The sequence below is a fragment of the Brassica napus genome, chromosome C5, assembly GCF_020379485.1.
Source record: "Brassica napus cultivar Da-Ae chromosome C5, Da-Ae, whole genome shotgun sequence".
Taxonomy (NCBI): Eukaryota; Viridiplantae; Streptophyta; class Magnoliopsida; order Brassicales; family Brassicaceae; genus Brassica; species Brassica napus.
The window spans coordinates 33,663,589-33,675,699 of NC_063448.1; the positions used below are offsets into that span (position 1 = coordinate 33,663,589).

Below are 12,111 nucleotides of genomic sequence, written 5' to 3' on the forward strand. Positions count from 1 at the left end.
TTTGGGAGTATACGAGTATAGTATATATACCTACTCCCCCCCTTTTTTTACGAAAGAAAACGTTTGAACCGATACTTTGAAGGGTTGTGTACGTTTCTTCTTCCGAGGTTTAGAATGATCGATAATCCGGGTAGATTTAAAGACGATGCTGGGACTGTGATTTGGTTGTTTCCAGGTTGACGGCTTGGGATATGTCGGTTTTGAGAAAATCGCTGGAAAAAAATCGGTTTTAAGACGACGTTCATGTCTCTAGTTTTTTCTCTCTTTAGGAAGCGAGCTTGATATGCGTGGCGATCGTTTCTCAATTTTCGGAGAGTTTAGATCAGTTTGCCAGACCTGGCTGAACAGTTATGGAACGATATCGAGACAGGAAAAATCGCCTAAGACTTAGTTCGCTAGACTATCCACCTAGGTTTTACGTTCCCTAAAGTTCTATGGCAGTCTCAAAGGCGTTTTTATTTCTTTGTAATTTCCTACGAAAATTCCAAGTCTGATTTCAAGTCGGAAATACCTTAGTTCTCTCGAAGATGCAGTTTTGTCTCTTCTTAGTTTTGCTTTCTTATTTCCCCTTCCTCTTCTCGTGTATGTTCGCCATTTTCGATATTGGTGTTTATCCTTTAAAACTTGACTGCTATCTTCTCCTTAGATTCGACATCAATTTTTATAAAAAGGTTCAAAGTAATCGTATACTTGAGGCGGCTAAGGTGTTAAGTTGACCGTCGCCGTTTTATACGATTAATTTGAATCCATGCGAGAAAACAAGTCTTTGCGGTTTTTTTTTTTTTTTTATCGTAAAGTTTCAATGGTAACTCCAATTGAGACGACACAAGAGATGTTTCGATCGAGATTCGAAGGAGAACGCAAAGATGGAGGTAAGGGCGAGCAAGCCAAGGAGTTTAGACGAGTCTAACTTGTTTTCGTCTTAAAATCTCAACGGAAACACCGATTGAGACGAAACGAAAAGCGTTTCGATCGGGATTCAAAAGAGAACACAAAGGATGAACTTTTTGAGGCCTGATAGGTCGCTATGTAGCGAGCTGGAGGTCTGACAGGTCGCTACGTAGCGAGTGGAAGCAAGCCAAGAAGAGTCCTACTTGTTTTCGTCGTAAAATCTCAACGGAAACTCCGATTGAGACGAAATGAAAAGCGTTGCGATGAGGATTCAAAAGAGAACGCAAAGGAGGACCCTTTTTAGGCATGACAGGTCGCTACGTAGCGAGTGGAGAGTTGGCTTGAGCTCGGTCTCTACGTAGCGACCGAGCCGTGTGCGTGCTCGGTCGCTACGTAACGACCGAGCTGTGTGCGTGCTCGGTCGCTGCGTAGCGACCGAGCTGTGTGCGTGGTCGCTTCGTAGCAAACGAGCCGTGTGCTTGCTCGGTCTCTACATAGCGACCGAGCTGTGTAATCGATTTGTTGCGGTTTTTGGGAGAACAAGTTTTACCCTTCCGAAATGTTTTCGGAAAACGTGTTTTGGTAAAACCCTTACGCATTGAGATTTCTTTTGTTCGGTAATGAGCCAAACTTACGGGGTTTGATAAGATTTATCGTTTCCCTTTATGTTTAAAAAGAGAAATCACGAGATCGTTTCATTGCACTTCCTATGGCGAAAAGTCGCAGCAAGGTTTTCGATTTTCTCAAGAACTGTGGCGTTTGCATAGGCGTTGGCCATAGGCGCAGTGGTGGCTGGAGTTTTCTTACCAGCGTTGCTGCGAACTGCGATTTTCTCTTTCGTATTTCCAGACATTGTTTAGATCAAGCGTTTTGTGGCTATGAGTTAGAGTAATCCGTACCCCCCCTCCTTCTAGCGCCAAACTGTGGGAACCGAAATTCGCACTGTCGATTTCCGTTTAAATTAGGAAAGTTAGGAAAATCCTAATTTCCCAGAGGTCCCGGGTATCTGTTAAACCACACGCCAAGCAATCAGAACATGCAAGTAAAGACGAAAAGAAATAAGAAATCGTAAAAGAGAGCAAAAGGAGTTTTATTCCGAATTCGCGTATGAGCGTTACAACAAGGTAGAAGCCTCGGCTATGAGAGCTGTCGGCGAGATTCCTAGTTCTAACAACCTAAGACTGCAAAACCTAGTTGAGTGCAGCTCGAAATAACAAAAACGGAAAGTTGTCTAATTGCTCTAAGTGCTAAGTTTTCTCTGAAAAAGTCTCTTCCTTATGCTTCTCGCCTAGGACTCCTTATATACTGGCTCCTAGGTCGGTTTGCGCTTTTCCTCTTCTGCCCTTTAGCCGTCATAGCGTAAAAATGGAGATATTCCGCTTTTCCCTATCTTTCTAATTATCTTGGAATACTTCGTATTTATCCGCGGAAACTTGCCACTTATCTCTCCTTGCGAACCAAGCATAAATCATCCTACGGTTTATGGGCTTTTTGTTAAGAAATCATAAGTGGGGTTCGAGTCACGTCTTAGGTCTCTTTGGGCCGTTGTTTGACTCGAAACGTTTATTACGGCTTCTTTCGATAAAAACGAACTTTCCGCGGTTTTTATCGTAAAGTTCGATTGATGACTTCAAATGACGAGAAACATGAAATGGGTTGGCTATGGTCTTCGGGAGATAGCATTAAAGAGTAGACGAGAATGCATGGATTCGTGTCGTATCGATTTTTAAGAAAGCATGGTCGCTACGTAGCGACCGAGTCGTGTGCGTGCTCGGTCGCCACGTATTGATCAAGCTTTGGTGAGAGCTCGGTCGCTACGTAGCGACCGAGCTTTGGGGAGAGCTCGGTCGCTACGTAGCGACAGAGCCGTGTACGTGCTCGGTCGCTACGTAGCGACCGAGCTTCGGTGAGAGCTCGGTCGCTACGTAGCGACCGAGCCGTGTACGTGCTCCGTCGCTACATAGCGACCAAGCTTTGGTGAGAGCTCGGTCGCTACGTAGCGACCGAGCCGTGTACATGCTCGGTCGCTACGTAGCAACCGAGCCGTGTACGTGCTCGGTCGCTACGTAGCGACTGAGCTTCGAGGAGAGCTTGGTCGCTACGTAGCGACCGAGCTTTGGTGAGAGCTTGGTCTCTACGTAGCGACCGAGCTTCGGTGAGAGCTCGGTCTCTACGTAGCGACCAGCTTTTGCGCTGGTTACTACGCGGCAACCTTGTTCGCGTCTTTCTCCGATTTTTCGTGAATGTGTTTTCTCCGCAAGATTCTTCGTAAAAATAAATCTTTTTCTAAGATTTATTTTTCATAAAAATGTTCATGCCGATTTTTACGGACTTTCAGACATTGATTCCGTCGTGACCGATTTTGACCCCAACAGTGAACACGTTCTGTAGCAAATCAAAGATCAACCGATTATTCTGATTGGGATCTAAGTCAAACTGACGATTCAGCAGGCGGAACACCTCTCCAGATTTACCGATCTACATATTTAGGTGATATGCCTCTAACTTCTTCTTTTAGATTCCATAGATTTACCGATCTACAATCGATCGGTATTGCGATCGATCGATATCCCTATAGGATCATCGATCGACACTTTCTTGTGATCAAGAGACGATAGTTGAGATCCAAGATCTAGTTAGTTAACTAGTAAAACATTGCCATCGCTGATCACTGTGATTAAGGAGTTGAGCTCTAATATATCATGCATGCAACTGTTAGGCATCTATAGGATTATAATCTCCAACACCTGAATAGAAATCCTGCGTCTAATATCTTCCAATAAAGTTACACTCCCAATCATCGTGTTAGTCGAGAAATAGCCTTGCTCAATTAGGATTGTTATTTACTTTTAAACCCATAAAACAACAAACACCTAGAATTAATAACCTGACTAGATTTAATAGGTTCCCTAGCTCCTTGTGGATTCGATCCCTAAGTACTGCAACTGAACCTCTTATTTGAGAGAGTAATTCACTCCTTAGGTAATTTGAGTGGTATCACTTATGGTTGCGGATTACAGAGAATTCAAAAAAGATATCATTCCAAGATTCTCTTGATGTCCCTCCATAGAATCAAGCATATTGTGATAATTCGGAGTTTATGGTTTTGTTAACATACATATTTTTTTAAAAACCAAGAAAGATGATTTTTAGTTTCATTTCTCATGCTTTTAGTAAACAATGCCTTCTGTTTATCCAGGTTTGTTTTGCTGGCAAGTGATGGTCGTATAACATGAGAATAGCTATTTCTGAGTCCAAGAAAAAAGAAGCCAGAAAATAAATAGCAGAGCTACCGAAGCAGCCGCAGAAAGCAACTCAAAGGCTGATGAAGAAAAAATATTCACTGTCACAGTGAAGCAAAATCATTCACTGAAGAGCTACGAAAGTCTCAAGAAGAAGCAGAGCAAGCAAAGGCTGGGGCAAGTACAATGGAGACCATTTTATTTGCAACTTAGGAATAAACTAAGGCTGCTAAGGGTTCAGAGAGGTTGGCATTAGCCGCCGTCTGGTTAGCTAGCGTGCTCATGATTCTGAAGAAGAAGCCAATACAATGGTTGCAACAGTTGTTCTGTGATCGAGGAATCTAGAGAAATAGACAAGGTAAACTTGGAGAGGAAGAAGCAAAAAACACTTGCAGAAGAAATTGAGAAGGCTAAAGAAGAAGAGTTAGGCGTAGAACAAGAGTTGAGAAAATGGAAAGAAGAATTTATGGAAGAAGAATATAACGGTCAAAGGCGAAGAAACTGAGTCTAATGGAACTGAACAAACCCAATCTCACAAGGAAATCCTAGAAAAAAGGTCACATAAGTGAGTCTGATGTGAAGAAGTTGATTATGTAAGATATGTTTTATAAATGTATATGTCTACGTTATAATAGAAGAACTAGATTTTGAAAGCGCGGGTTTATTTTCCTCTTAATATTCTTATAAAATTTGGAAAATCTCGTGACATGTAATGTTTTCATGTATATTTGTATTATATTAATTTTTTTTTTATAAATGAGTATTTATGTTTCCAAAATTGAACTTGATTTGTAAGAACATTTAAAATTGAACTCAATCAATCTTCATTTTTATGTACTAAATTTTTCAAAGAGTTTTATTTAACTGATTTAACTTGTGAATAAACTTTTTTTATTTTATTTTAACAAAGTTTGAAGTCTTTCATTATAAATATTTCAATAGTTTACCAAAGTTTAATTATAGTGAGAAAAAGAAATATTAATAATTATGTGTACATATTATAAGAACTTGGCCCAAATAGTCCAAGTGAAAAAATGTGGATTTAGACCAAATATGAAAACGGGGCCAAGTGAAAATATTTGTACCGACAAAACTCGTGGTCTTTGACCATCCAAGTTTAAAAAAACAGTAAAGGAGAGATAATTGTTTTGTCCAGACGTTTCTTTTTTGGTAAAAAAATCAGATTAGTTCTCCTCTGAAATGACGATTGAGATGGCGATTCAAAGCTCCAAAAAACACAAATCCATGGTGGTAATGATGGAATCAAGGTTGCTTGAAGGGGTGAACACGTTCTGTAGCAAATCAAACATCAACCGATTATTCTGATTTGGATCTAAGTCAAACCGACGATTCAGCAGGCGGAACACCTCTCAAGATTTACCGATCTACATATTTAGGTGATATGCCTCTAACTTCTTCTTTTAGATTCTATAGATTCTTTACACATCTGGAACACGTCTCAACATCTAAAAAAAATTCTTACCTATTTTGCATTTCAGATCGAAGAAATCTTTGACAAGAACCATGATTTTGAGATGATTGTCGATATTTGAAAAACAACAAAACGGTAATATAATATCACTTCATCAAATTATCCATAGTGTACGTGCTCTGTCGCTACGTAGCGACCGAGCTTCGGTGAGAGCTCGGTCTCTACGTAGCGATCGAGCCATGTACGTTCTCGGTCGCTACGTAACGACCGAGCTTAGCGACCGAGCCGTGTACGGTCGCTACGTAGCGACCGAGCCGTGTACGTGCTCGGTCGCTACGTAGTGACCGAGCTTCGGGGAGAGCTCGGTCGCTACGAAGCGACCGAGCTTCGGTGAGAGCTCGGTCGCTACGTAGCGACCGAGCCGTGTACATGCTCTGTCGCTACGTAGCGACCGAGCTTCGGGGAGAGCTCGGTCGCTACGTAGCGGCCGAGCCGTGTACGTGCTCGGTCGCTACGTAGCGACCGAGCTTCGGTGAGAGCTCGGTCGCTACGTAGCGACCAGCTTTTGCGCTGGTTACTACGCGGCAACCTTGTTCGCGTCGTTCTCCAATTTTTCGTGAATGTGTTTTCTCCGCAAGATTCTTCGTAAAAATAAATCTTTTTCTAAGATTTATTTTTCATAAAAATGTTCATGCCGATTTTTACGGATTTTCAGACATCGATTCCGTCATGACCGATTTTGACCCCAACAGTGAACACGTTCTGTAGCAAATCAAAGATCAACCGATTATTCTGATTTGGATCTAAGTCAAACTGACGATTCAGCAGGCGGAACACCTCTCAAGATTTACCGATCTACATATTTAGGTGATATGCCTCTAACTTCTTCTTTTAGATTCCATAGATTCTTTACACATCTTGAACACGTCTCAAGATCTAAAAAAAATTCTTACCTATTTTGCATTTCAGATCGAAGAAATCTTTGAGAAGAACCATGATTTTGAGATGATTGTCGATATTTGAAAGACAACAAAACGGTAATATAATATCACTTCATCAAATTATCCGTAGTTAACAGTTAATCTGAGATTTTTAAATACGAAAAATCAACATATAATTTTTTCTATTTTTTTTACAAGTGAGATTGGAATGACTTCGAAGCGTCTGAAGAATATCTGAAGCTGTCAAAATGGATCGTTTTAAAGTCGATTCGAAAAAAAATTGGAAACAAAGCGTAAGACTTTTCTGAATTTTTTCTTTCATATGTCAAGTTATTATATACAGCTTAAGTAATAAATTTATTTTCTATTCTTTTTATTGCAATAAAACACATATAATCACCCTATATTATTTTACTTGGATTGAACTGCGATGATTTAACAGTATACTTCCAATTCATGTACAGGTCGTGCGTTGGCATTTTTAGAAACAGAGCTGTATTGGATACTTCTGGATGACATGGGACAGATATAAAACACTCCATCAATACGTAAGTGCATATTAAAAGCTTAAATTGGTAGTGATTAGGCTTGGAACTGAAACTGGTAGTTAGGAAACAAACCCGGAGATTGTTTGATGAATGTTGATTGAAGTGTGGTCTTTTTTTATGTCAATTTGTTAGAAGTGCTTGATAATAGTGTTCAAATTCCAACGATATCCTTATTGCAATAAAAAAAATGTTCTTGAAACGATTGTTTAGTTTAAAAGTGAATAGGAAGCAATATCCAATAGGAAGTAGTACAACATGATCGAAAAACAACTGCAAAATGATAATCAAAGATTCGAAAATATCTCTTTGAAGACGACATTCATTGTTTGACGTTGAGGCTTGCCTTCATCGTCGACCCTCAAAATCTTCAATCCCTTTTTAGAAGTCACTCTAGAAATAGCCACATATAGCTGCCCATGTGAGAATACATGTCTCGGTAGAAACAAACCAACCTCCAGCTTTTTATCTGAAGGTGTTATAGAGAGTCTAGGAAGAAGCACAATTCGACCAACCTTTTCCCCTGTGATGACTTTTGCCTTTATCATGAAGTCATACATTTCTGTAATCTGGAGTCTAGTTCCGTTCATTAGTCCTCCTATAGGGTCAATGTTCCTAAGCAACATCACAGGACACCCTATCTTCAATCGTAGACTATGATTAGGTAAGCCTGAAGCCTTGATTTTGTGTAGAAAATCTGGAGTAAGAGCCTGGTCTTTCTTAGAAAACCCGTCTGAAGAGTCTATAGAATCAGAGCTCAAATAGAACTTTTCATCACCTGCATTGACAAAGAAAATTTATTCTTATAGCAAACACAAGCAAAATCCACAGTGAATAATATAAACGAATACGTAGTGTAATGTACGAACCTGGCAGCTTGTCCAACATGTGCTAATTAATCATGTTAACATCCTCATTAGTAGGACAAAGTATTGCTCTTTCTTGAAAAAAATTTGGCTCTCTATTCTGCTGTAAAGAAACAACATCTCCATACACTGCATTGCTTATAGCTTCTACTGGATCACCAGCATCAAGAAATCAAAAACTCATCTGGAATAGTGATTAGAGCTTCGCCATCATTTCCATCACCAATCTTTCCATCTCCAACATCTAAAATCCAGTGTGAAAACTCTCGCAATTCTTTTGCATCTTTAGGTGTGAGATCATTTGTCACTAGTCTCATGTTCTTAGTTAGCTGCAGAAATTTAACATGCTTTCAGAGATAAGAAGAATTAAGAGACTCCAAAACTATTTCAGGCCTTCCAGCTCCATGAATAACTGGCAGTACTTGTCTAAAATCCCCACCTAAGACAACTACTTTCCCAGCAAATGGTCTGTTATCTTTATTTCCAACGATGCCTGCCATACTTATATCCAAAGATTCAAAACAGTCCTTACTCATCATTGGAGCTTCATCCCAAATGATAAGAGAGGCTGCTTTGACCAAATTCGCCTGATCAGTTCCTGGTATCAGATTGCAAGTAGAAAACTCATATGGGTTTATAGGAATTCCAAATCTAGAATGTGTTGTTCTTCCTCCGGGTAGCAATAGAGAAGCTATTCCACTGGATGCCACATTCAAACAGATTTCGCCCCTGTATCTGATAGCAGCAGAAAGCAGCCTCCACAAGAACGTTTTTCCTGTTCCACTAAACCCGTACACGAAAAGCACACCTCTTTTCTTACTGAAAACATCATCCGTAATCAAATCATAGATTTTCCTTTGCTCATCAGTGAGTTTTGGAAAGTCACGATCATGATCAGCTTTTAACTCCTGGCGGTCGTAACTGAGCTCATCCATAATCAGCACATTTTCATTTATAATGTCCGGAATTGGCTGTGGCATAGACGTCTAGTTCGCCAAAGAAGTTCTATTACTTTTTAGAATCTTTTCAATCTCTATAAGGGCTGCTTCTTTTTTTTTCTCATCAGATAAACAAAGATCTGCATATGTTTTAAAAGATTTAATTAGTTAACGCTGGTGACGTTGTAATATAATACACGCTTCTGTTGAAAAATAATTCAGATATATTACCTGGTCGATGCAGTTGCTGTTTTCGTTTATGTTGAATGTCCTCACAAAGGACCTCCCAAGTCTTCTCCCAAACATCTTCAGGCTTAAACAAAGTACCAGACATCAACATGATCACAAATACATGGCACAAGTATGATGCAGAACCAGTAAAACTTATCCTCACTATGTCATCTATATATTCCTGATCATCTTTGAGAAGTCCCCTTGCAAAACATGTCTCTTTATATCCAGGATAAAGAACACCGTTAAATGTTTTTATGTCCTCAAAAGAAGTAGGCCCTTTGACAATGTTTAGAAAGACACGCAAGTAGAAAGCTTGTTCAATCTTTCGTGGAGCATAATTGATTCTCCCAATACTAAATCCTTTCTTTCTTTCATGAAACTTTTTTTCCTTTTTATTCCAAGTAAACATTGTTGGAATTTCAGCTAAAGTGAGTGTTCGAGCAACTTCACTAACCTTGCAAAATTCGAACCAGCCCATAAACATGGTATTATCGATAAGCTTTCGGCTGGTCACTTCTTCGTATGTGTCATCATCCTTAAAAAAATGATCTGTTTTCCTGGTATATGAAATTGTATTCTCTCAACTGGTGTTGATCTGTAATGTATTGGGAACTTAAAGATCCTCCAACCACCTTCATTTTCTGAGACATATCTGTAACAAAAATTTGATTAATATATTTAGTTATCAGCATATAAAATCGAATTAGAAGCCATAAACTCTTTGGTTATCATTTTTACCTGCAGTTAAAGAAGTCTTTGATCTCATTTTTACTCTCTTCGTTTGGTTCTGCATTTGGGGCAGTCTGCTCCTTGGACGCACCGTTATCTGAAAAAACAAAAAGCAACTTCGTAACTATAGAGCTGTTGAATAAGTACTTTAAAATGCACAACGATAACAATAGTTAAAGAAGTACTTCAAATGCACAATAATCACCTGCAGTTACAGAACTTTTTTCTTTAGGCACATTCTTATCCGGAGGTTCAACAGCAATGGTAACACGATCTTGTCCTTTATTAATATACTTGAATAAGTATTTTATCGAACCAGTCTGATTGCACCATTCCACATTAATATGAGCTCGATACCGAAGAGACAACTCTTTGTTATAGGGTATGACATATGTGTTGTCACACTTGAAGCCTTTTTTCTCTATATAGCCATTCCCTTCTTTTCTTCTTTTATAAACAGGAAAACCTTCCTTGTTAACATATGTTTTTTCAACATGAGACTTAGGATATTGCTTGGAACATTACCCATTCTCCATGCATGGGAAATTCATGTTAACAGCTCCACAAGGACCATGAATCATCATATCCTTCACTACTTCATAAAGCTCTGGCTCTTTTTCTTTATCTGGAATTTCTGCTGAGATGATTTTGTCAATGTCATCGGTTGTAGAAATTTTGGATTTAGAGATGCATGAATAACAGAATGTGTGCATGGGTAGACCACGTTTCCGAAATGCAATTGTATACATTGCTGCAAAAAAAAAAAAAACAGTTAGAATAATTTGTTACATCACGAAAACATATAAGACTCAAAACGTCAAGAGTAAACCACCTGAAACAGTCTTGCCCAATAGCTGCTTATCTGTTAAATCTGTCATAAGAGATTTCAATTTGATTTTAAACAGTCTGCAAAGAATTTCAGGCCTATCTTCAGCAGCAAGCTTTCTCGGTTGTAGATACCTGGTGACTTCAGGCCATTTTGGATTGCATGTAAAAGTTATAAAGAGATCAGGAAACCCAATATGTCTACAGATAGCCATTGCATCTAAATACATGTTCTTCATGTATCTTGGTCCTCCTGTGAATGACGCTGGTAGCAAAAGTCGACTTCCTTGCTCATGCATATCAGTTTTGCAAGCATTTTCAGCTTGTTGGATAGAGTCATAGCTGTCCGATCTGAGGCTTTTTTTGGTTCATCCTTAGATAAAATAACCGGTTTGACTCTATAGTAGTATAACCATCAACCAAAAATTGTTGAAACAATCTTTTAGAATGCAATAGAGTATGACACTCATTCTCTCTTTCCTGCAAACGAAAAGCATACCACTGTCTCATGCTGATAGTCTGCCTCTTTAGTTTTGCTGTTGCATCTGTTGCTCTCTTTTTAATCCCTAGTCTGAACCCATCTTCACCGTATGTAAATATGAGAGGATAGTGAAGAGCCAAATAAGCAGAATGAATTTCACTAATCCTCCTAAGCCATCCAGTTTGTTTCTTTTGCAACACAATATCTCTTTTATCCATCTCCAAATTGAAATCTCCAGGAATTAGTGCAGCTACTTCAGATGCAGTGGGAGTGTCATATGTCCTTCCATCTTTCTCTCGACTACTAATAATATGCATATGAAATGTCTCGTCAGGATTAGTGTCAAAACGATCACGAGCTGATCTAAATTGATGGACATATGGGTTGCACTCGTCTAGCATAGCCATTAACGTCTCTATAACTTTCTTCATAAGTTCCTCTTTCCTTGTCTTTTCAGCTGATTTCTTATATTTCCTGCAAAAAATACAAACATAATTCCACAGATTAGTTCTCACCGGTTGATTACTTAACTTCATAACTCAAACTGGCTAGAAAATGGGAAAACTATATACCCAACAATACCAGCTCGGTTGACTATCTCATTTTCTGTGTCGACAATATAAAGCTGACCAAACTTAGGTTCACCTTCTGGTGGCTTTAGACTACCCATCAAATGGTAGTTCTCTCCTTGAAGCTGAAACATTTGAGGACCAATACCTTTTTGAACAGAGCGGTCTACTTTCCCACCAAGAGATGTAAATGAGAAAACTATGTTGATAACTCTGATATTTTCACGAAAATATCTACTCATTTCATCATCCTCTGTCAGCAATATTTTCAATATATCTGGGGATTGCTTTAAAAGTGGCAGCTGAACCTGACCGTGCCCACAACACATAGAAAATTTAGGTTTACGGGCATATCTTTTCCTGTTTATACGCTCACCATACCACATGATAGCCCCACAATGATCACATTTATATGTGG

At 39.1% G+C, this 12,111-nt stretch overlaps 1 long non-coding RNA gene across 4 annotated transcripts in view; it reads left to right on the forward strand.

The window, feature by feature from the left end:
- Window positions 1–5,245: 5,245 nt before the first annotated feature.
- The window catches only part of LOC106347718, a 28,161-nt gene continuing 21,295 nt past the window's right edge, over window positions 5,246–12,111 (forward strand). The window contains exons 1-6 of one of the 4 annotated variants that reach the window (XR_007323385.1): window positions 5,246–5,530; window positions 5,633–5,700; window positions 6,281–6,432; window positions 6,535–6,602; window positions 6,705–6,799; window positions 6,971–7,054. This is a non-coding gene — a long non-coding RNA (uncharacterized LOC106347718). The remainder of the gene's footprint in view (window positions 5,531–5,632; window positions 5,701–6,280; window positions 6,433–6,534; window positions 6,603–6,704; window positions 6,800–6,970; window positions 7,055–12,111) is intronic. The other 3 variants (XR_007323384.1, XR_007323383.1, XR_007323382.1) reach the window with 3 other exon arrangements.